General features: G+C 40.2%; 1 protein-coding gene across 2 annotated transcripts in view; it reads right to left on the reverse strand.

Annotated features, from left to right (window-relative positions):
* The window catches only part of RCAN2 (regulator of calcineurin 2), a 318,690-nt gene extending 294,930 nt beyond the window's left edge, over nt 1-23,760 (reverse strand). Inside the window, exon 1 of one of the 2 annotated variants that reach the window (XM_077161973.1) lies at nt 23,665-23,760. The gene's annotated coding sequence lies outside the window, so the exon portion shown is untranslated. Of the gene's footprint in view, nt 1-7,973; nt 8,861-23,664 lie in introns of those variants that run through there. The other variant, XM_077161974.1, reaches the window with a different exon arrangement.
* Between the last annotated feature and the right edge of the window lie 641 nt (nt 23,761-24,401).

Raw genomic sequence — 24,401 nt, forward strand, 5'->3', positions numbered from 1 at the left:
CTTTGGAGATGCAGAAAGAAATCATCCCAGGGAAAGTTGTTGGAACCCAGAGGCCTGGAGAGGAGACCAGCAGAGAGCACCCCTGTGCCTTCCCACGTAAGAAAGAACCTCAGTGGAAAGTTAGCTGCCTTTCCTCTGAAGAACCTATGAAATAAATCTCCTTTTATTAAAAGCCAATCCATCTCTGGTGTGTTGCATTCTCCATTTAACCAATTATGATGCTCAATTATGACCCCATTCTGTGCTTCTCATAGCTAAGATTACATTTTTATATACACACACACAGACACACACCCCTATCTCAATACTCAGTATACAATCCACACTCAACATATGTCTAGTGAACGGAATTGTTTAACAGGCTATCTGGGCCATTTTTTGCTACTCTTTACTCTTTCTAAGCTTAAAGCATAATTTATAAGTTACCAATAAAACCTCAGAATCTGAATGCACTGAACTTTTCCAGGCACCAAATGTGAAAATGACAGCTTATAAAGCATGTCAGTGGCAGTGCTAGTACAGCCAGTATAGATGAAACCAAATGTTCTTAACTAAAACTGACTTGGGGTTTTTTAACTATAATTGCCAGATAAATCACAGAAATACTTTTTATAGAAGATAATAAAAGTCTGCTGGATTATATTCAGGTCTGAATAATTTATTTAAAATATCCATGGGGATAATACCATTTTCTTTGAAATCTCATTCTTCAAGGCACTCTTTAAGAACTCCTCATGAAAAGAATGAGGAAGAATCTATAAACAGTGATAACATTTTAACTTTTGAATATAGCTCTTAATTTTCCAGGCTGCTATGACAAATACCACACAATGGGTTGTCTTAGTGGGACTTTGTCTCATGATTCCAGAGGCTAGACGGCTTGCTTCATCCTGGGATGGATAGTGTCATGGTGCTGGCTTACCACAATCTTGGGGTTCCTTGGCTTGAATCCTTGCTCCCTATCACATGGCGCTGTCCTCCCTTTTCTCTTCCAAGTCTCCACTGACCTCCTGTTTCTTTCTGTGGCCTCCTTGGACCCTGGTTTCCAGTTTCTTCATTTCCTAAAGCTTATAGGAATTGAGATTAAGGCTCACCCTTCTTTAGATGGGTCATATCTTAACTAAAAATAACATCTTCCCGAGGTCTTATTTACAGCAGGTTCACACCAACAGGAATGAGGATTAAGATTAAGAGCATGTCCAAATTGGAGTACATCAATACAATCTACTATAACATATAAGTGCATATATTTCTTTAAAATTATGTTTTGAGAATTTACTGTGTGCATGCTATCTGAGGCCACACTCCTGAGCATATGGTAGAGAAACACTGGAATCATGCAGGGATGCCTATGTCCCGAATAGAGGGAAAATTTTGGTGGATATCTAAAGAAAAGAGAGATGGACAGACAGTGCTCTGGAGACTCAGAGGAGGAAGGGATCTAACTGGAGAAGGGAATCAAGAAATCATTCATGAATAGTTGGATTGGGAAAATGGATGGTGAAGAATGCAGCAGATATTTGGAGAAGCGGAAGGGGAAGCATTCCAGGCTATGAAATTTATGGCAATGAAAGAACTCAGGGCATATTTGTAAAACTACAGGAGTCCAAACTGTCACATGGAAGCAGATAGGGGTATGTTTGGAGATAGACTTGAAGTGGTAGGGTAAGACTATATTGTCAAGTACTTTTAGAGATGAAAAAGTCTGTACTTAACTCAATAGGTAAAGTCAAAGGGCAGGAGTATTGTTGAAATTGAGAGCGCTATCACATGAAAATCATGTTAAAGTTTTCTAGAAGCGCAGGCAAGAATGGAGAGATGTGGTTATCTGGGAGACCACCTAAGCAGCCATCAACAGGGTTCTGCAAGAAGTGATGGGGAGGACTGGAAAGGGGAAGAGGGGTAGGCAAGGAGTAGGAGAATTATAAGGAAACTTCATGACTCAAGTAAAGGCAGTGGGTGACATTAAAGGAAGAATGGTCAATGGAGATGGAGAATATCCTTGACTTTCTCCTGAGGATATACTGGGATGATGGTATAGCGCTTCTTGAAAGAAAATTCTGCACCTTCTGATGCCTGTGTTTCTTTCCTGGCTTCATATGCCTTAATTCTGTTCAGTTTATCTTTTCATTCTCCTCTTTGGAACTGATCCTTTGAAGGTCCTCAACAGGAAATCTAAATTATTCTTTGTTTTTGGTTCCCCAAGCTTCATGTAGCACTGACACCATTGACCATTCTTCCTTTAATGTCACCCACTGCCTTTACTTGAGTCATGAAGTTTCCTTATAATTCTCCTACTCCTTGCCTACCCCTCTTCCCCTTTCCAGTCCTCCCCATCACTTCTTGCAGAACCCTGTTGATGGCTGCTTAGGTGGTCTCCCAGATAACCACATCTCTCATCTTATTTTTCTCTAGATGAACATTATCTGTCTTATTATTTTAATGCTTACTCTTTTTTTTTTCCCCTCAAAGCAGAGAGTTCTCTTATGCACCACTGGGGATTTCCAAGGATTTATTGAGGTGCCTTGCGGCATTGTTCAATTTCTGACAAATACTTGATTAAAATGATTTTCCTGTTTTTCTGTATCAGAATCTCCCAGAAGTTTGGGAAATGTTTCTTCTCTGTCCAGGCAAATATCTGAAAATCCTTTATTTCACTGAAATCGATGCTAAAGCAGTTTTCAAAAAATCTTCAGAAAGCCCTGGCAATGCATGTGTTATTGGAGTTGCTCACCAATGAAACCTGCATGAGACTGTGGTGTTTATCTTGGCTTTAGATTTTTGCTCCCCCTTATACTTAGGATCATTTTCCCCAAGCCATTTAGTTCTAAATACTCCTTTTACCTTTGTCCCATTTGACCAAGCAAAAACATGGCTTAAGCCTACATTTCATTCCTAGAACCTTGCACGTACCCTAGAATGAGAACAATAACCACTGGTTAATTAATACTTGGCCACTTGGCAATCAGACGGAAAGAGAGGTCAGGTCATTCTGGGCACAGCCTAAGTCTCCCCGTGGGAGCTCTATGACTATTAGCTAAGCAAAGGAGAAAGCCTATAGTAGCTACATATCACCTTCAACTACTTTTACAGCAGAAGCCAAGGGTAAGAATGGACAGGACATCCTGGCAGCATCTCTGCTGTTTCCAAGAAATGCCCATTTGAGTAAGCATCACGTGGTTTGAAACTCACGTTCCGTCCAGGCTGACCGATTTCTTGACAGTGCAGAGCAGTGGTTTATTTTCAACTTAAGGAAGGAAGAAATTGTTAATGATGGGGGAAGATACTTTTTGTTGAAAGGATTTGGAAGCAAATGACTGGGAGACTAGTTGCTCCTTCCCCCACTTCTATAGTGTCAATTCATTTGAAATGAAGTTAAGGATGATTTTTCAAGTTTCACTTGTCTACAAACAGGGATAGAAAGTGTAATTCCAACATTCTTTAGCTATTTCAATTTGAAATTTATTTCACGACATCACTTCTCCCCTACTTTGGTTGGCTTCTGCAACTATGTTAAAATACAGGAGTAAAAACACTTACAATCTCCAGCATCTGATGATTCTAGCTTGCATTTGCATGAAGAGCAGAAAGGCTACCAGACTCTGAGATTCAGGAGTTATTAATATATTTATTCACTCAACAAACAATTATTGAGGGTCTACTATATACTGAATGAATAAAACAAATAGCCATGACCCTTACCCTCGTGGTTTTCAGCATCAGTGGGGATACCATGAATCACAAAAAAGGCCTTCTTTTTCACTTATCTTTTCAGTGTTCATTTAGTATGTGTTTTTATGAACTCCCTTTCAAAATTTGGGGGAAAAAAGAGGAAACATGAAGATGGACTAAGTGACATTATTAAATAAATGGGAATGGATAATGGGAAAGCATTGATGGCTGATGCTGAAAACAATAATGCCTTTCGTCTGTCACCACCAAAGCCACTAAAGCCACTTGAACTTCTCAATCACCCTATCACAGGGCAGTGATTATAAGTTCCATATTACAGAGTAGAAGACTGAGGTTCAGAGAGCTTAAACAACTTGCCCAAGATTTCATAGCTAAAATAGTGATCCACCATTCAGTCCATCTCACTATTCCAAAATAATGAAGAAAAAAAGAGGAATTTTTTTTTGTATATTGGGATGCATAAAGTGAAACAATTAACTATGAAACATTGATGCTTGGAGAGAAAATACGCCAGTGAGTATTAGTAGTAACATAATCAGAACACCATCAAAAGTTACCCAATGGATCCAAAAATTCCAGTAATACTTCCTGAGGGCTTCCTATGTACAAGATGCTCAGACATGGAGGGTTGAATGACAAGTCACAAAATACAGTGGCAGCCCTCATAGATTCTAAGACTCCTGAAGGGTAAAGCTGTTTTGTACCTTGCACATTACCTTGCTCAGCATATGCACTCAATACTTATTTGGTGTTTGAATGATTGTTGCAGGCCTTTGTGTCACTGAAGGCATAAAAATATTAAAAAGGAAAAAGGCAGAAGAATAGCTTGGTTACTGTAACATCTACAGTAGCATCGCCAATTTCACAGGGTCCCCCCTTTCTCCCTCTTCAGCTCTGGAACAAAATGATGCAAGGACTCAGTGGAATCCTATGAGTTTATTTACTAAACAAGGAGAAAGCAAGGGCAAAAAGAATGAGTATTAGTCAATCCCTTATTAAGGTAAAATTATTGGTGAACTCTTCAAGGGTCAATTGAAAAACATTATCCAGTCTGTTAATATTTTTGTGTAATACATATAAAAGCCAATATCAAATTGTGTTAAGACAACCAATGCTGTAGCCCCACTGCCTGGCTTCAAATCCCAGCTATCCACTCATCAGCTATGGGACCTCTGTGGATCTCAATTTCCTCATCATTTAAATGGAGATGATGATGACATTAGGAGGATTCTCCTATTATAGGTAAAAGCCTTAAATAATATCTGGTGTGTGATAAGATCTAAATAAGTATTACATAGTAATAATATTATAAACAAAAAAGATACTTGCCAGACAACACACTTAGACACTGTGATAAAATGTAAAAATAAGGTAAAGTTAATGACTCCTACAAAACCAGTGCTGTCCTTGTCTGGCCTTGGTCAACTGAAGACCTGATAGGGTCTGTAGGATCCATCACACCATCCTTAAGGTGGAAGTACCCTTGCAGAAGGTAGTACAGTTAAAAAAAAACTTTTCAGAGAAAGAAATGACCACAGCTCCTGCTATTAAATGGCAAACTCTAAGTACTTAGAAGTGTTTTTGAGTTTCTGATTCAAGCTCTTCCTACTCATGTCCTGAAAAACTACTGGGAACTGACTCCCTCTATCATAAAGATGACAAAAGTAAAAATAATGCTAAGAATGATCCTGAATTTAAAGATAAGCATTAAAAACAAACAATAATCAGTGTTCATTCTCATAAAAAAAAAAACACAAGCTCTAAGGATGCTACAATGATATGCAGGAAAGACTAGAATATGCAAAGGATGAAAGAGCTGGTAAAATGTAATGATTTATTTTGCTCAAGCCCTCAATGATGTAAACTAGGAAACTGAGGTCAAAGGGGCTTAGGAAGACCCAGTCTCTCTGGGGGAAACCACAGCCAACCCATCACTAGAGCCCACCGTTTCTGACTCCCTACTCCGAACTCAGCAGTGCTCTCTCATGTAACACAGGCTGTCATGGGGAACAAAACTGGGAATAATAGTCATTATGATAATAATAACAACAAACATTTATTTGTAACTTCGATGAAGCGGATCCCTTTCTAAGCATTTTATTTTAATAGGGAAAATTTACTAAACTTTTAAAGAAGAGGGCAGGTTTTTATACAGAAAAAGCCTCCTCTTTTAATTGGTGGTTCTAGTCTACCCAAGTTTGGCCCTGATTTTAAAGCCCACATTTACTTGCTCAGTGCACAAACTGCATACCCACATTCTATAAAATTTGTCTGCCTCTCTTTCCATCAGAATTCACTGTGCTCTGTTCTAATGCTCAAAACCCTCACTAGGAATTATTGTAAGAAACAGTAGTGGGCTAAGTACAAGTATGTGCCACATATTACCTCCTCTCTGGATGTGTGCACTTAACAGGGTTTTCCTTTCATCCACTCAAAGAATAATTAATATAGTCATTTGGGGGAGACCCAGAGACCTTGTAACCAAAGGCCTTTTAAAATCCTAATACATTGCCTTTATCTCTGCTTAGGTGAGGCTGGTACTGATTTCTAGCCCACATTCACAGATCCTTATGGTGCTTATGGGAAAATGGTTATAAATCATGGTGATACACATACCCAACTGTCAACCATCAAAATCAGGACAAAGAGTGACAAAGAACCCAAAAGCACTTTGACTGATGGGGCTCTCAGAAGTGCATTAAAGAACAGCAATGGAGAGTTTCACCCAAGGTCAGACGTTACCCCTCCCAGATAACATTTGCAGGATGAAAGGAAATGTCAATACCTTATCCTTAAAGAAAGACTTAGAGTAAGCAAACCAGACCCCTGGGGGGTGAGGGAACATTTTTTGACTGGAAGGCTTTCATTATGCAGTGCTGAGTAATTCAGCAGGCTCAATTTTGAGAAATTTTCAGATCATTTTCAGGAAAAAAAATTATACTGCCCCCACCCAATTTTCACTTAAATGTTTTTATTATGATACTTAGGTATGTATAGATATAAAACTAAGCATAAAGTTCTCATAGTTTTAGCTCCTCTAAAACCATCAAACTCCAACTAAATCTTCTAATCAAATACAAATGAAATTGTCATACCAATTCAATTCAAACTAACATTGAATTAATATTCAGATGATGATTTTTGCTAAAAGTAACACTCTTTTTCATGACTCTGACACTGAAAACAACAGTGTATGTTGGGGTTGAGAATGTTCTTGTCACCCTCCTCCCAACCCCCACACCTACACCCCCAATCTCAACCTCCCACCCCCACCCTCTGTGCAGTAGGACCCTTCCCCACATTTCTTCCTTCACAGCAAAATTTTTTTTTAATTTATTTATTAATTAAAAATTAAGAAACAAAATAAAACATCAACATACATAATCAGTAATTTACAATATCATCACTTAGTTGCATATTCATTATTTCTTAGAACATTTGCATTAATTCAGAAAAAGAAATAAAAAGACAATAGAAAAAGAAATAAAATGAACACAGGAAAGAAAAAAAAGATTATAACTACCATACCCCTTACCCCTCGCTTTCATTGATCACTAGCATTTCAAACTAAATTTACTTTAGCATTTGTTCCCCCTATTATTTATTTTTATTCCATATGTTCTACTCCTTTGTTGACAAGGTAGATAAAAGGAGCATCAGACACAAGGTTTTCACAATCACACAGTCACACTGTGACAGCTGTATCATTATTCAATCATCCTCAAGACACATGGCTACTGGAACACAGCTCTACATTTTCAGGCAGTTCCCTCCAGCCTCTCCATTACATCTTGAATAACAAGATGATATCTACTTGTTGCATAAGAATAACCTCCAGGATAACCTCTCAACTCTGTTTGGAATCTCTCAGCCATTGACACTTTGTCTCATTTCCCTCTTCCCCCTTTTGGTCCAGAAGGTTTTCTCAATCCCTTGATGCTAAGTCTCAGCTCACTCTAGGGTTTTTCAAAATCCCTTGATGCTGAGTCTCAGCTCATTCCAAGATCTCTATCCCACGTTGCCAGGAAGGTCCACACTCCTGGGAGTCATGTCCCATGTAGAGAGGGGTAGGGCGGTGAGACTGCTCGTTGTGTTGGCTGGAGAGAGAGGCCACATCTGAGCAACAAAAGAGGCTCTCTTGGGGGTGACTCTTAGGCCTAAATTTTAAGTAGACTTGACCTATGTTTGCGGGGTTAAGTTTCATATGAACAAACCCCAAGACTGAGGCTATAGCTTTGGTTGTCCACACTGCTTGTGAGAATATCAAGAATTCAACTCACCGTTCCCCAAAGGGGGCTTTGCAGATACTTTTCCACTCACTGATCGAGTCACTCTTCACAGCAAAATGTAACATTACTGGACCAGAGCTCCCTGCCGTCATTTTAGCCTTCCCTTGATGCAAATTGCATGGGTCCAACCATTCTTTGCCATAAGCCCATAGCAACTAATGTAGTATTGGCACCAACCTGATTGAAAATAAACAACAAATTCACGCACCCAAATCATGTGGCAGTATTATTCATTCTAAGGAGGTCCTCAGGATGATCCAAAATATGCTAGTCATTTTAGATTATTACAGAAATAAAAAAATACAAAAGTTACCATATAGAAGTCCTATATCCCCTACTCACCTACCCAGGAATGCCTCTACAAATCCTACTTTTCAATATGGAGGCAAAGAGACCATTAGTGAGTCCTGACTCCACCACCTGTAAGACCTCAGCCAGGTTTGTCAACCTATCTGAGCCTCAGTCTCCTCATCAAAATAAAATAGAGCTAACCACAGACCCTACCTCACAGGGTTTGGGAAAGGACTGTGTGATAATATATGGGAAATGCTGAGCCCAGAGCTTGGTGCTTAATAGATATTCAATAAATGCCCGTGATTATTCCCATTCAGATGTCCTACTTCCAACCTCCACAAAAGAGGAAAGGATACACTATCTTACAAAAACAGAAGCATTTCAAAATGATTTGCATTTGAGATGGAAGCCTTCAATGTGTGTGCCTGTGGGATGCACAGATACTGCTATCAAACACATTTGGTGCTTTGTTATGCACTAGATCATATTCTGAAAAGAAGTGGCTTATTTACAAACATACAAAGTAGAAGCAGACATACATATACTGTAGATTTAGTTATTTCTATAGCTAACAGCTGTGTGAGGATATCAAAAGCAATCAAACAAGTGAAGGTGTTGAAATCTTCAATACTGAGCTTCTGAATTTTTTAGAATGGATATAATGATCAGTTCCTTATGCCACTGACTGTGACAAGCATGTGCAAGGAGACACAACGCTGAGTATGGAGGACACAGCCTTCACCCTCCAGACACTACCATCCAGTTGGGAGGCACAGGTAAATGAGTGAGCAGCTTAAAGTCTACTGTACACTAATTTCACTAAGGGTAGTGACTATGTCCTACTGGTATTTATACTCCAAGTAGCAAACACCTGGCACATAAAGGGGTAAATGCAGGCAAAGAGGACAGAAAGAAGGAAGGATGGGAGAAAGGAAGAGAGGGAGGAAGGGAGAGAGAAAGGAAGGAAGAAGTAATACATAAATGAATGGGGTATCTAGGTTAGATATGTAAATCCCACACACAAATAAGGGTTCAACAAAGGGTGATTGCTCTTTTGAGTACTCAGGGATTGAGGAAATCTACAAGAGATGGAACTAGAAGGAAGACTAGGATTCTAAGAAGCAGAGAGGGGTGAATATCAAATTATAATATTACATAGCTACAACATGTCCTAAATTGGTTCTCATTAATAAAACAGTTCTCATTAGATTATTATTGTATCTAGCATTTCTGTAACACTCTATATCTGCAAATTGTATGCAATTGCTTCTTAGTTCATTATTTATTATAAGAACTTTTGATTTCTTCATAAACAACTCGATGGTTCATTATTTATTAGAATAGGAAGCTAAAGAAATAATATCTGGTCTCTAGTAACCATGTCTCAATTATTACTATTGGTCTCCAGGGGTCCTCTAATAAGTAGCCATAAAAAAGTCAATTTGCAATTAGGAAAAGAAATGTGTATATTTGGCAGCATTTACTTTGCAATGATTGACAACAGACAGGACTGTAAGAAGCCCTCCAATGAACAAGAATAATCACCTCACGGCATTATCATATTGTCTTAAAAATAAATTATTGCAAATCCTAGAATGAGAAGAAAGATATAGGAACGGCTTATTTAAGCAATTATCAGAATAACACAAGAGCTGCATACAAATATCCTAACAGTAAAAACCAAAGAAAGAAGAGGCATAATTTTAATTGACCCTTTGAAAAATCACTACAAAGGATAGGGCTATAAAAAAATGAATAATTACTCCTGAATAGAACACATTTGGCAAAGGAAACTATTATTTTAGGGACAATCTCTCGCCAAACTAGATAACTAACCAATTCCACTAGATGTTTGTCAACTGGCTTCAAATGGCTATTTGGTTATTTTTCTTTTCTCTCTTTTTTTAAATACGAAATCAGGCACATAAGGGCAACTATGATTTGTCACTCATATGAGATATCTAAAAGGATCAAATTCTCAGCGACAAAGTAGATTAGATATTAGGGGAAGATTAGGATTAGCAGATAAGAGGTTAAGGGAAAGAGGAGTTTTTCTTTGTTGGTACAGAATGCTTATTTTAAAAATTAATAAAGGATAAAGAAAAACTTTCACCTTCAGCTACATGTTGATATCCTACCATGTAAACATCACTCTTCCTTTTTGGAGAGAGAAGAATATATATATATATCTCCGTTTATTTTTCCATTCTTCAGGGAGGAGGAAGCATTAGTCCAGCTTTTTAAAGCCTTAGGATCACTGAGATAGTGTGTCTGAGAATAGAAAAGGGGACAGTTGCTAAAGGGAAAAATCCATGGACAGCATCAGAGGAAGATTCTGCTACAATTTGAAATCTCTTCTCTGGAACTAGAATATCCAAAGAGAGCTGATAGTCAATGGGATAGTGGGAAGAGGGTGCCATCATCTTCAGTTGAAAAATCTACCACATCGCACTCCCAGACACACCAGAAAGAGCCGGGACCACCAGTTAGGTAAATTCTCTAATCTTAATTATCCTTAATTAATTAACCTATTTTATTCTAATCTAAATTTTCTTTATGGTAAGGGATGCCATTGAAATTTATACTGACATAAAAATACCTGGGATTGATTTTTATAAATATCCATTAACATATTTCTAGCTTTGATCAGATAGAATAACCTTCTCATAGTATCACACCTTACTTGAATTGTAAGCAGAAAGCCAGATGTGGTTTTAAATACCTCATACTGCTTGAGCTAAATGGAAGAGGTTAAATGAAGGGTGAAAAGAGACACTGAAAGGAGAGGGAGGTTTGCTATAGGTTTGGTCTGTATCACCCCAGACAAAAACCTTTGTGATCAGCATATTTCTACTTAAATGTGAAATTTAAAACTCAATTTTATGGACAAATTCCTGGAACCACACAACCAAGCTACACTGACTCAAGAAGAAATAGAAGATGTCAACAAACCATTAACACGTAAAGAAATTCAATCAGTCATCAAAAATCTTCCTACAAAGAAAAGTCCAGGGTCAGATAGCTAGACAGGGGAATTTTAACAAATATTCCAAAAAGAACTAACACCTATCCTGCTCAAACTTTTCAAAGAATTGAGGAAAAAGGAACACTACCTAACTCATTTTACAAAGCTAACATCACTTTAGTACCCAACCAGGTAAAGATGCTATAAGAAAGGAAAAGTACAACCCAATCTCCCTAATGAACAAAGATGTAAAAATTCTCAAATTGAATCCAACAGCACATTAAAAGAATTATATGCCATTATGAAGTGGGGTTTACACAGGAATGCAAGGATGATTCAATGTGAGAAAATCAATTAATGTAATGCAGCACATTAAAAAATCAAAAGCGAAAAATCACATGATCCTTTTGATCAATGCTGAAAAGCATTCAACAAAACTCAACATTCTTTTCTGATAAAAACACTTTAAATGGTAGGAATTATAGATAACTACCTCAATACAATAAAGGGCATATATGACAAACCCATAGCCAGTATTGTATTCAATGGAGAGAGACTGAAAGCATTTCCCCTAAGATCGGGAATAAGACAAGGATGTCCTCTGTCACTACTATTATTCAACACTGTACTATAAGTTCTAGCTTGAGCAATTAGGCAGGAAAAAGAAATAAAAGGCATACAAATTTGAAAGGAAGAAATAGAACTTTCACTATTTGCAGATGACATGATACTATACTTGGAAAATCCTGAGAAATCTACAACAAAGTTTCTTGAGCTAATAAACAAATTCAGCAAAGTGCCAGGTTATAAAATTAGTGTAGAAAAATCAGTAATGTTTCTATATCCAAGCAATAACCTAAATAAGGAGTCAATTAAGGAAAAAAATCCATTCAAAATAGAAACCAAAAAATCTAGGAATGAACTTAACTTGGGATGGAAGGACTTGTACACAGAAAACTACTTAACATTGCAAAAAGAAATCAAAGAGCTAAATAGGTGGAAAGACATTCCCTGCTCATGGATAGGAAAGTTAAATGTAGTTAAGATGTCAATTCTATCCAAATTGATCTACAGATTCAACACTGTACCAATCAAAATTCCAACAACCTACTTTGAAGACTTGGAAAAGCTAGTTACCAAATTCATCTGGAAGGGAAAGAGACCCCAAATACCTAAAAGCATCCTAAAAATAGAATGAAGTGGGAAGATAAACACTTTCTGATTTTCAAACTTATTATAAAGCCACAGTGGTCAAAACAGCATGATACTGGCACAAAGATAGAAGTACTGACCAATGGAATCAAATCGAGGGCACAGAAATAGACCATCAAACCTGTGGTCAACAGATCTTCCAACAAGGCCCCCAAATCCACTCAACTGGGGCAAAATAGTCTTTTCAATAAATTGGCATAGGAAAACTGGATATCAATAGCAAAAAGAATGAAAGAGGACCCTTACCTTACACCCTATACAAAAATTAACTCAAAGTGGATCAAACACCTAAATAAAAGAACTAGTACCATAAAGCTCCTAGAAGAAAATGTAGGGAAACATCGTCAAGACCCAGTAATAGGAGGTAGCTTCCTACACTTTACACCCAAAGCACAAGCAACAAAAGAAAAAAATAGATAAATGGGAACTCCTCAAAATCAAATGGTATTCTGCCTCAAAGACTTTGTCAAAAAGGTGAAGAGACAGCCAACTCAATGGGAGAAAATATTTGTAAATCACACATTGGATAAAAGTTTGATATCCTGTACCTAAAGAAATCATACGACTCAACAAAAAAAGAACAATCCAACCATAAAATGGGCTAAAGACACGAATAGGCATTTTTCTGAAGAGTAAATACAGATGGTTCAAAAGCACATGAAGAGATGTTCATTTTCATTAGCTATAAGGGAAATGCAGATCAAGACTACAACAGGATACCACCTCACACCTATAAGAATGGCTGCTATTAAACAAACAGGAAACTGCAAGTGTTGGAGAGGATGTGGAGAAATTGGGTCACTTATGCACTGCTGGTGTGAATGTATAATAGTCCAACTGCTATGGAACACAATTTGGCCGTTTCTTAGGAAACTAAATATCGAGTTGCCCTATAACGCGGCTATATGACTACCTGGTATATACCCAGAAGAGCTGAAAGCAGTGACACAAACAGACATTTGCACACCAATGTTCACAGTAGCATAATTCACAATCTCCAAAAGAGAATCCAAGTGCCCATCAACAGACAAGTGGATTAACAAATTGTGGTATATACACATGATGGAATATTATGCATCAGTAAGATGGTACGATGTCCTGAAGCACATGACAAGATGGATGAACCTTGAGGACATAATGCTGAGTGAAATAATCAAGAAACAAAATGATATATACTGTATGATTCCACTTTTATGACCATGGTAATGGTAAAATCAGAGGCTTACATACAGAATAAAGGGGACCTAGAGATACACAGACGCTAGAGATGGGTGAATGTTAATTAATGAGGTTGAACTTAAATGTAAAGGAATAGATAGAAGTGAAGGTGGTTCACTAGTGGGTCTGTAAGTAATGTTACTATACTGAAGGTGAACATAATTGAAAGGGGTTGTATAGATATATGTGTCCCACTGATTAACACTACAAATTTAAATAAGTTATTGCATGAATTACTGCAAAGGCATGAACCTTGTACAAAGAGTATATAAGTTTGAGGTATAGGGGGAAAACTGTTATTGCATGCTATGGGCTGTGTTTAACAGGAAGACATCAACAGTACCACAGCAACACCAGGGATAAATAGTTGGGGGAGGGACAAGTGTTAAGGGGAGGTTTGGATTTTCTGTTTGGTGAGGGTGTTTTTATTGGTTATCTTTCTCTTGGGAACAATGCAATTATCTAAAATTAAGAGTGTTGAAGGACTGTTTATTTTGGACATTCTATATATGATGCCCAATGAATGGAGGTGGCTGGAAGATGCCCTGACTGAGAAGTAGATTGGCAAACATTGATGTATTCTGATTGAATATTGTGCAGCTACCAAAAGGAACGAAGTTATGAGGCATGCAGCATTTTGAATGAACCTGTGGAACATTTAGTGAGGCAAAATAAGCCAGAGACAAAAGTACAAATATTGTATGGTCTCATTTATAAAATACTTATAAGAAAGCAGGGGCCTAGACTGCAAGCTCTTGTATCAGTCACATTTAGTCCGGAGCAGTAATTGTTATTTCTGGATTTTGAAAGGCTTTTTTATATATCTATAACCAGGTATTTAGAGATAAGAATGAAGTCAATCAAGGAAGGATTAAGGTAAAAAAAGAATACAGGGGTAAGGGAGACATTATCTGTATTTTAGAACTTCATCTACTCTTTGAGACCAAAAGAAGAAAGGTTTATTTCGTCCAGAATCTAAATTTTCTGTAGCACATACTCTAACTCAACCTGTCTTGATAGATCATTTAAACAATCCAAACACAGGAGCCCAGAGCAAAAATGAGGGTCTTTAATTCTGCATAGCTTAATGTAATGCCTAGATACATCCCATAGTATATTAAGCAGATAATCAAAAAAGTATTGGCAACAAAATACAAAATGTATTGACAAAGACCATTGAGTGTAGGGAAAAAAAATACAGAACTTACTAAACTTTACCAGTGGGGAAACCCCAATACTATGTCAAATATTAGGGACACCCAAATCAATAGGCCAAGCCCTCGATCTTGAAGCTTGCTCTTATGAAGTTTATATATGTAGCGGAGAAGCTTAGCCTACCTATAGGTATACCTAAGACCTACTTCTGGAGGACCTCTTGTTGCTCAGATGTGGCCTCTCTCTCTCTCTAAGTCTAACTTTGCAAGTGAAATCATTGCCCTCCCCATTACGTGGGACATGACACCCATGGGTGAAAGTCTCCCTGGAAGCATGGGAGATGACTCCCAGGTATCAGTCTGGCTCCAGCACCGTTGGATCAACAATGCCATCCTTACCAAAGGGGGGAAAAGAAGTGTAACAAATAAGGTATCAGTGACTGCGAGAGTTCAAATAGAGTCTAGAGGTTACTCTGGAGGTCACTCTTATACAAGCTTCAGTGAGACATTGTTACCAATAATAGCTTGCCAAACTCCAACCAAAACCATTCCTGCCAATCCTAAAGAATACCTAGGGCATTATATAAGATTCTACTAAAGTTCCATGCTCTCAGGTAACTTTCCACAAAGTCACAACCTCCAGATGGATCTCTGGATCAGATAAGTCCTGAAATGCAGAGGGGCCATCCCCACCAAAACATCAGCCACTTCTATCTGGCCATCCCATATTATCAACAGCCTCTTCCAACATCAAAAAATTAGAATGGGCATAGACTAAATACCCCTAAAGAGTTGAAGAAAGATCAAAGGTGATGGTGGAGTTATACTGAGAAAGCAGGGTTCAACAAATGAGTATGATTGCTGAATCATGATATTGATATTTCTTTTATTCCCTAGTATCTTAGAGCAGCTAGAAGTAAAAATCTAAAATTGTGGAATTGCAAACCATATCAGACTCTGAAATCTATTGTACAACTAATTGTTGCAATGTGCTTTGAAATTGATTGCTTTTTTGCATATATATTAATTTTCACAAAAAAGTTGATTGAGATGATAAATACACAGCTATCTGCTGATATTGTGAACTGCTGATTGTACACTTTGGACAATTACATGATATGTGAATATATAATATATTACAATTTAAAAAGCTATTTTAAAGAATAGAACAAGAAGCATCATGAGGAGCCACCAATTTGAAGTTCTCCACATTTGGAGATGCTCAAGTCCATTCCATGAATCTTACGGGGTTGCTCCCTACACTACTTGCCAGTGTGGTTTCCTGGGAGATGTCTACTGTCTACATTAATGAAAAGAGGAATGAAGGAGCAGAGGGCCACATGGGCAAGCCCGGACATCTGTGTTTCTTCATGAGGCCACCTGTGGACTGTTCCTTGTGCCTTATAAGCTATCAGCGATTCCACCAGTACATACGTGAACCCATTGAGAGCCATCCTAAATTCCTTAAGGTCCCCAGTTTCCAGTTCAATGGTCTGAAAAGTTGTCACACAGCACGAGGGAAGCATATGCACGGTTGGAATCAAAATAATTTGGATGTGAGAACACCTTGGGGACTGCTCAAAGTTGCCGTTTCATCTCACATCCCGCTGGACCAACCTTTCCAAGCTGGTCTGCACAAGTTTGTGTGGAGGCGTCCATCACTCCAAGATGACACTGAACCTCCCAGTGTGGTGGCAAACCAGAACGAGAAGAAAATTTCTCCCTACCCCGTGATATCCCAGGAGTGTGAAAAACAAATCAGCCTTCAGGGTGCAAGTCAAAAATTCTCAAAATTTCAAGGCGGTTTCCTTGAAATGTGGTACCTAAGTGTCAAAGGTAAGACCTTTGAAAATCTGACAGAACAAATATTTCAATTTAGAGTTTTACCTAAATGTCACCTTGTCAAAAGTTGAAGCTTGATGCTAAATGACAGTGATGTGTGGAATTGAAAACTACCAAGAGACAGAGAAAAAGAAAATAGAGAACACCAAATAAACACAATTGTAATATTCCAGTTGTTGAATATCATCCCTGACCAAAATTTAAACTTTTTACAAATGGTTGCTTGTACATCATAAAAGATCAAATAAATATCATTAATATCCACAACAGGAAAAAATTAACATATTCACGAATTAGTACTTTGCTTTTACTTGTCTTGTCAAGGCAAAGAGATTTTACTTTTGAGGAAACAAATTTCATTTGAAAGATCATTAATCAATCTTAATTTACCATGTGCTATTTCAAAATTCATATGCTGATATCTGTAATCAAATAAATAATTTCTTACTCACAAATTGTTAAACCTCAAAAGAGAAATATAAATTGGACTTTGATTTGTCACTGGCCAAACACTGTAATTGGGCTTTTAGCATTAATAGCCACAGAAGTCAAAATAAGAAATAAACTTAATTAATTTGGCCTGCTTTTCAGACAATTCTATTCAAATGGGCTATTTATCACAATAAATTGGAAAATATAACCAAAATTCTTGATCTGGTAGCCTAAGAGTGAATGTGGAGACTTCTTTTGAAAGGGATTTTTTGATTAGTCATCAAATTGAAATCCTAGAATACCAATCATCTCAGTGATTTTTAAGACATTCCCAACTGATTCTCCTAGGTCTTTCTTCAAAATGGTTTAGTCGGCATTATACTTCATTTGGGCCAATATTTACACTTCTAGAAATCTACCTTAAGAAAATAACCCAAAACATGGAAAATGATTTATGTTCAAAAAACACATTACAGCATTATTTATGATAATTTGGAAAATCAAAATTTTATACACAGTAAGATTCTGAAATCTATAAAAAAAATGTATATATAAAAAAGTCTGAAAGGGAATACATCGAAATGTCAAAAGTAATTGTCATGTGCTGGTGGTAATACATATAACTTTAATTTTCTTTTTTTTATACTTTTCTGTGTTTTTCAAAAATTGTGTAGGATGCACATATGCTCAGGAAAGATAAACCATAAAAAAAAATCAGGGTATAAGGTCCATAGTTTTCCTGCTGAGTGGACAGACCTCAGCAGACTCTGAGAAATATTCCTAGCCTTCCTGAGCAGAAACCATGTCTTGCCTGTCACTCACACTTAATGCAAACCCTGGTTAATGATTCCTCCTTCTTGCACTCTGCGTTGTGCCTGTCCCTTCCAAGAGCTTGCCTTGGACTTTCGCCCTTCTTTGTTTATATGGAAACATCCCTCCAGAAGAAGCTACCTCTTCTACGCAAGCCATGCTCTCCGTCCCTTCACCAGTAGGACTGGGTCCAAAGCCCCGGCTCCTCACCTCGCCAGGCCCATTCCTGGTACTAACAACAAACAAGTTACCCTTGAAGGAAATAGGCATCATAAAACAAGATACGAAGGCAAAAGGCAAGGAAATAGTTTTCTTAATGCCGTAAACAGATGATTAACACCACCATTAATATATACATACAGCCATGTGACACTAGATCCAAGTACAAGTCGCCCCTTAGGATGCCCTTACTGTAACAAGAATCCTTAGCATCCACGTGGCGTGTTCCAGTTTTCAGCGTGCAGTCACAAGCCCCCTAGCATGTCACCCTCACAGCTCTGTAAGGGAGGAGAACAAGTATTATTTTCCTAATTGTACAGATTACTGCATCTAATTGTACAAAAACTGCATCTTAGAGTGGCCCATCCTTCCCTCGCCTCGAGGTGAATAGTGATCATAACATCTGCCTCACGGAGCTGCGTAAGGCTCAGATGAGATAACACACATAGCAAGTTGAGCAGTGTCTGGAGCAGGGGCAGCATTCAACAAATGCCAGGTCCTACGACTGCTAGGTCAATGGGAAGCTCAAGGTCACATAGCTGGGAAGTGACAGCGTCAGGACGGGAATCCAGGCCTTTACCTGCAAAAAAAAGTCCACGCTTTTTTTACTTTACTCCAGCGCCGAGCCCAGCCAGAAAGAGAAGTATAAAGTGGCAGTCATGCCTTCAGAGAGCTTCTAATGCTTTGTAGCAGGTGTGTCTAATTCACATGAAACAATAAACACTTATTCCCACCAAGTTACTGAGGCAATAGTTACAAAAACTACAGCGTAGTCCTAAAAGTATATACACAAATCTTTTGTCCAGCAGCTTTGGTTAAAATATCTTTATGTTCCAAAGCTTAGGGCCACCTTATTTCATTCCTTGTTCAAAGTGAGTTCAGTTTGGCGAGGGGGCGGGGAGGGGGGGTGGGAATCATATTTGCAAGTAAGTCCCTTTCCCATTCCTACTTGAGAAAATACTTTGTGTGGGCAATCTAAACTGCAGGAAGTTGGAGCTATTTTTAGAAGCTTTTCTTTAACTTCCAGAGAGTGGCATTCACAGTCACACGCTTTATTATTTTTCAAGGCACAGAAAAATAGCTTCAGTTGAGTTTAAGGCTGCTTCAATATTTAAGAAAAAAAATCCTCAATTAGATTAATTAAACCCTCAACATATGACACCTGGCAGTTGGTAACACAAGAGAAAATGATGAAGACAGTGAACATTTCATAGGCAAAGGCAGAAAAATCTTCATGAACGCAGACGCCCAAGTACTCGCACACACACAGAGAACAGGACCTGGGTCCATGCTCTGTAGACTTGATGTCACAACAGTCAAGCACAGGATCACCAACCCCAGCAAGGCCATTTCTCTACAGCAATCTGGGCCTATTTATAAGCCGAAAAACAGAAGACTGAAAACTCTGTTCTGTGGAATGTTGATGCTTCGCTGATATCCAAGAGGGTATTTTATTATTTTATTAATGAATGCTTGAGAAATTCACATTTTGAAAGGCACGTATTATGCTGTGTGTTTTCATATTCCCAAAATACATCCCTTTCTAGATGATAGATGGGCAATGCTCAACTAAGGTGATTCTAATCAAAACCATGAAGTAGGGGAAGTTTGTCTTGAGAAACACTCTGCCTTCTCTTTCTGCACATCAGCAGAGGGAGGAAGGGGAGCCCCCATTTCCTCAGCATCTTCAATGAGGCAGTCTGTCCGCAGAGCCTGATTTATGTTCTCTGTCTCATTCCTTACAACCACCTTACAACAAGTGCACTCGACTCCCCAGTTTTGCAGAGATGTGTAAACTAAACCACAAAGCATTTAAGCAACATGTCTAAAGTCAAGTAACTCATTGGTGGCTCTGGGGGATTCCTCCACTTCAGTGTCCATCTTGGAGTTCTTTTCCAGACCTGGCCTCCCCCAATATTAGGCACCCCCACTAGAACCCACACTTTAGACTAGTTCACACCAAGCTGATGAGAACATGCTACAGCTTGAGTCAATCCTCTCGAAAGTATTCCTATTTTAAAAGAGATAGGCAGATACCACCACTTTAACCCAAATCAACGTTCCTAGTAGTAGAATTTGAGACAGGACAGCAGGTTTTCAAGGTGCTGGAATTCCTTTGAGACTATCTAGTCAACCTCCCCTCCCTTCAAAATACAGATTTAGAAAAGCTAAAACCCTGAGAGGAGATGTGACTTCACAAAGATCACACAGCAAATCGAGTACAGAGCACAGAAGAGAGCTGGGATTCCTGACTTTTAGTCCAGGGCTCCTTTTTGGCATTAGCCATAAATGTTCAAACATAAGGTAAAAAACACATTCTGGGGCTAAACAGGAGTTATCTCCATGTTACTAATCCACATGGGTGATTATGAATGTAGGTTCTATGCTAGGGGATAGAAGCCTCATGCACCTCTTACTAATGATGTCATCCACTCTTTGCCATGGCTTTCTTGTCAATTATATGAGAATAACAACAGTGCCCACCCCACAGAGTTATCATCAAGATCAAATATGATCACCCTTGAAGAGTGCTAAATTCTTCATGCTCAGCACATAGTAACAATAATTATTGCCAGTACTACAACTACTAATTCAGATAACATGACAGTTAATACTTTTGCTTCTGGGGTTGAAGGTAGAAACAACCTCCTGCTATCAGGATCATCTCCCTCTTCTCATAAGGTGGCAATAGACAGTCTTAGGAAGGAAGGTGAGCAAGACCAGGAGAAGGTTAGCATCACCAGAATGAAGAACTTACCTTTGAAAAATATACGTGCCTACTGAGCATTTTTCACTTGCATATTCAAAACAAAGATTCCTCATCTTCCTCAAATCTGTTCTACAACGGACCCCAGTTAAAAGCAAGACCATCCAGGGGTGGGCCGCGGTGGCTCAGCGGGCAAAGTGCTTGCCTGCTATGCCGGAGGACCTCGGTTCGATTCCCGGCCCCAGCCCATGTAACAAATACGGAGAAACAGAATACAATAAAAAAAAAAAAAAAACAAGAAAATGTTTAAAGATGTTTCCCTTTCTTCCTTCCTTCCTTCCTTCTATCCTTCCTTCCTTCTCTCTGTCTTTCCTTTAAAAAAAAAAAAAAAAAAAAAAAAGCAAGACCATCCATCTAGACAACTGTGTTCCTCCTTCCATACAACATCTATTTGGTGCCCAAGGGCTACTGATTCTCCCTCTGAAATGGTTCTCCGGTGGAGTTCTCCTCTCTCTCTCCCTTGCCCCTTGCTCCAGGCAGACCTTATATATTCACGTATTTACTTTTCGCCTGGACCACTGCAGTGATCTAAAATCTGAGCTCATTCCTCTTAGTAACCCCATTTCCTCGCCACCTTCAAAGTCATCTTTACAAAATACAAATCAGATTTAACCCTTTCTCTTATAAAGGCTGCATAGTTTCTTCTCCTCCACAAGGTATATTTACAATCTAGGCTCACTGAAACCTCCCCAACTCCCCTTGCCCCTCTAGATGTTCTTCGAACGTGATCTTTCCTCCATGTGTGTAGGCTCTTTCTTCAATGTGGAGCACCTAGTCCCTTCCCTAGAGAACTCCCACTCCTTTTGAAGTTTAATCTAAATGTGAACTCCTCTGCAAACCCTTTCCAATCCCCTCCACCCTCCCTTCCCTGAGCTCCTGCCAAACTTGTTTCTATCTCCATTAAACACCCACCACACTGAATCATTATCATTTATTTTCTTATCCTTCTTTTCTGCTAGACTGAGTTCCAGGAGACCTGGGCCTCATTCTTTTAGCCTCTGGTACATGGCTTGCATAGCACACCACAGCTGTTTCACAAATAATGAAGAGTCGAATAAATTAATAAGCCTATGGTAGATAGTGGATGAGAAAATGAAACCTCAGCAAATGTCAAAATTGGTCTAAATAAAGAGATTTGCCATATATATGACTATCTGCAAATGATTATGTAAGTGGCTTTTAAAGGAGTGCGATGAGTACTTGCAAATGACAAAGCTCTCAAGTTCCCACTTATGTCTGTTAAAAATGTTCATCACTGGAGAGAGAGACATCCTCTCTGATGTAGTTGAGCTCTGCAGGACCTGCACACACAAGGTATTTTAAGCTCCTTCAGAATTCCACAGCTTTAACTGAGGGCACTTTTCCCTCTCACAATTCTATGGACTGGACCTAGGTAGTAGATGTTCAGTAAATGCTGATTTGATTTGCAGTGGATTCGAAAGCAAATACAATTCACATTTGAGACTAATTGAACTCAGTGACTGATCGTACTTAATATAATAGCTCAGGCTAAAGAAAATCAATGAGTAGAGGAAAAGCAGCCAAATATTCACTCCCCTGCCTTGTTCCACAGTCAGTGCTGACCTGCTTCTTGATCATTTCCAACTTCACTGTGGCCCCAGAATGGAGGGGGCTGGTTAGCAAGGGGTGCCCCTGTGCCACTGGTACGTTTGGCCTTTCTTTTGAAGTTGGTGTAATTAAGGACAATGAAGGTGTGGAAGTTGAACTGCACTGTAAAAAAATGCCCTATTTTTTCCTAAAACCTCAATTCACTAGGATAGGTTAAGTGGTATTTCTGGCTGAAGGGACATAAAAGTGTGGCTGGAATGTTCTAGAATCCCTTCATCTTCTTTTTGGGATTATATGTTAAAAGGAGAATCCTTTCTGTTTTTACCAAAAGGAGATCTGAGAGCAAAAACAAAACAAAACAAAAACCTTTGACAGCGGACTTGGTAAATGGCCATTTAACACATCTATCCCAGTGTGTGAAACAGGAAAGGTTAAAAGCACGCACCGTCCTCTGCTTCATTTAGAGATAAGAAAAAGACAGTAGCGCCTTGGAGAATAAAGCATTAACTAAAAGTCAAGCCCAAGCGCCCTGTAAACCAAGGAGGCCAAGAGGCAGCCAAGGAACCTGGCGGCTGGGATGTGCCTGTTTCCTCCGGTGACTTCCAAAGAGAAGCATCCCACGGGCAGGACGAATCCGGCCGCCGCGCTCGAGTCCATTTCACTTTTCAAACTTGAAGTTATTTTTAGATGACCCAAGCCCGCTAATCCCCAGCAGGACAATTCCCAGCCCGTTGCGCCTCAAGGCCCCTTTCCCCCCCGACCTCTCCTCAACACTTTCCGTTAAGCACTGGGGAAAGAGTCCCTCTGTTTTCTCCTTTGCTCCCTGCGTCCTGTCCGCCTCTCCTAAGCCCCTCTCCAAGCCCCAGTCCCGGGGACAACGCGGCGTCCTTCTAGCTCCTCCACTTAGGCACCTGCTGCTGTTACAGAAGGAGGCGAACCCTTCGGTCACTCCGATGACGGAAGGGGCTCCTTGAGAACCGCGCCCGCTAAAGGGGTTCGAGGGACACCTCTGTCCCTACAGCTGCCGCAGGAGACTAACGATGGGACCACGAGAACCCTTCCGCCCCCTGTCCAGACCCCCAACCCGGCCGCGCTCCCCAGTCCCCTGCTCCTCTCCCCCGGCACCGCCAGGGCGCCGCCCGCAGTCCGGGCGGGACAGGGTCCAGCGGCCCGCGGGACCCGCGCGGTTACATAACCGACCTGCTGGACGTCCGCGATGCGCGGGCGGAGGCGGCGGCTCCGGCGGTCAGCGGGGACCAGCGACTCCCGGCGGGCGCTGCCCGCTCACCTGCCGGCCGGTGCGAGCGCGCGTGGGGACGCGCACGGTGCCCGCGGGCCTGGGTGGGGGGCGGTGCGCGGCGGACCCCGCCTCGGGCACTCCTGGTCTGTGGGCTCGTCGGTCTCTGCCTCCTGCCCGCTCCTCCCGGCAACCTCGGCCGCCGTCACCCGGGACAAAGCGGCTCCAGGGAGGGGCCGAGCCAGCGGCTCTCACAGGAGCCAGAGGAGATGGGCGCGCCCCCAGCTCCGACTCATCGGGCCAACCTCCAATCAGACCCCGGGAAACCGAAAGCCCCTGTCTGGCCTCCTCTCATCTCCTCCTCCCTGACCTGACGCCCTCTCCGGCCCCCCAAGCAACTCTCCTACGCGCTCGCACGCTGTCCTCACCCACACACTACCTCCTTTCCACTCCAGGTGCCCGGGAGGGAATAGGAACCCTCGGAGCACCAGGAGCCGGAGGCTGTTAGCAGGGGTCCGGGCCTTAGCGAGGAGAGGGCTCCTCGAGGTCAAGGCCTTGGAAAGGGTCTCCTTGGGGGCCAGGTCGGGAGGGAGCTGATTCAGAAGCTAAGGTAGCCTGGGTAGCGACATTCTAGAAAAAACTGGAAGAGGGGCAAACCGGGTGTGGAGAGTACTGGGAGACAGACTCTTCTTACAAGGTG

The sequence above is a fragment of the Tamandua tetradactyla genome, chromosome 5 (genome assembly GCF_023851605.1).
Source record: "Tamandua tetradactyla isolate mTamTet1 chromosome 5, mTamTet1.pri, whole genome shotgun sequence".
Taxonomy (NCBI): domain Eukaryota; kingdom Metazoa; phylum Chordata; class Mammalia; order Pilosa; family Myrmecophagidae; genus Tamandua; species Tamandua tetradactyla.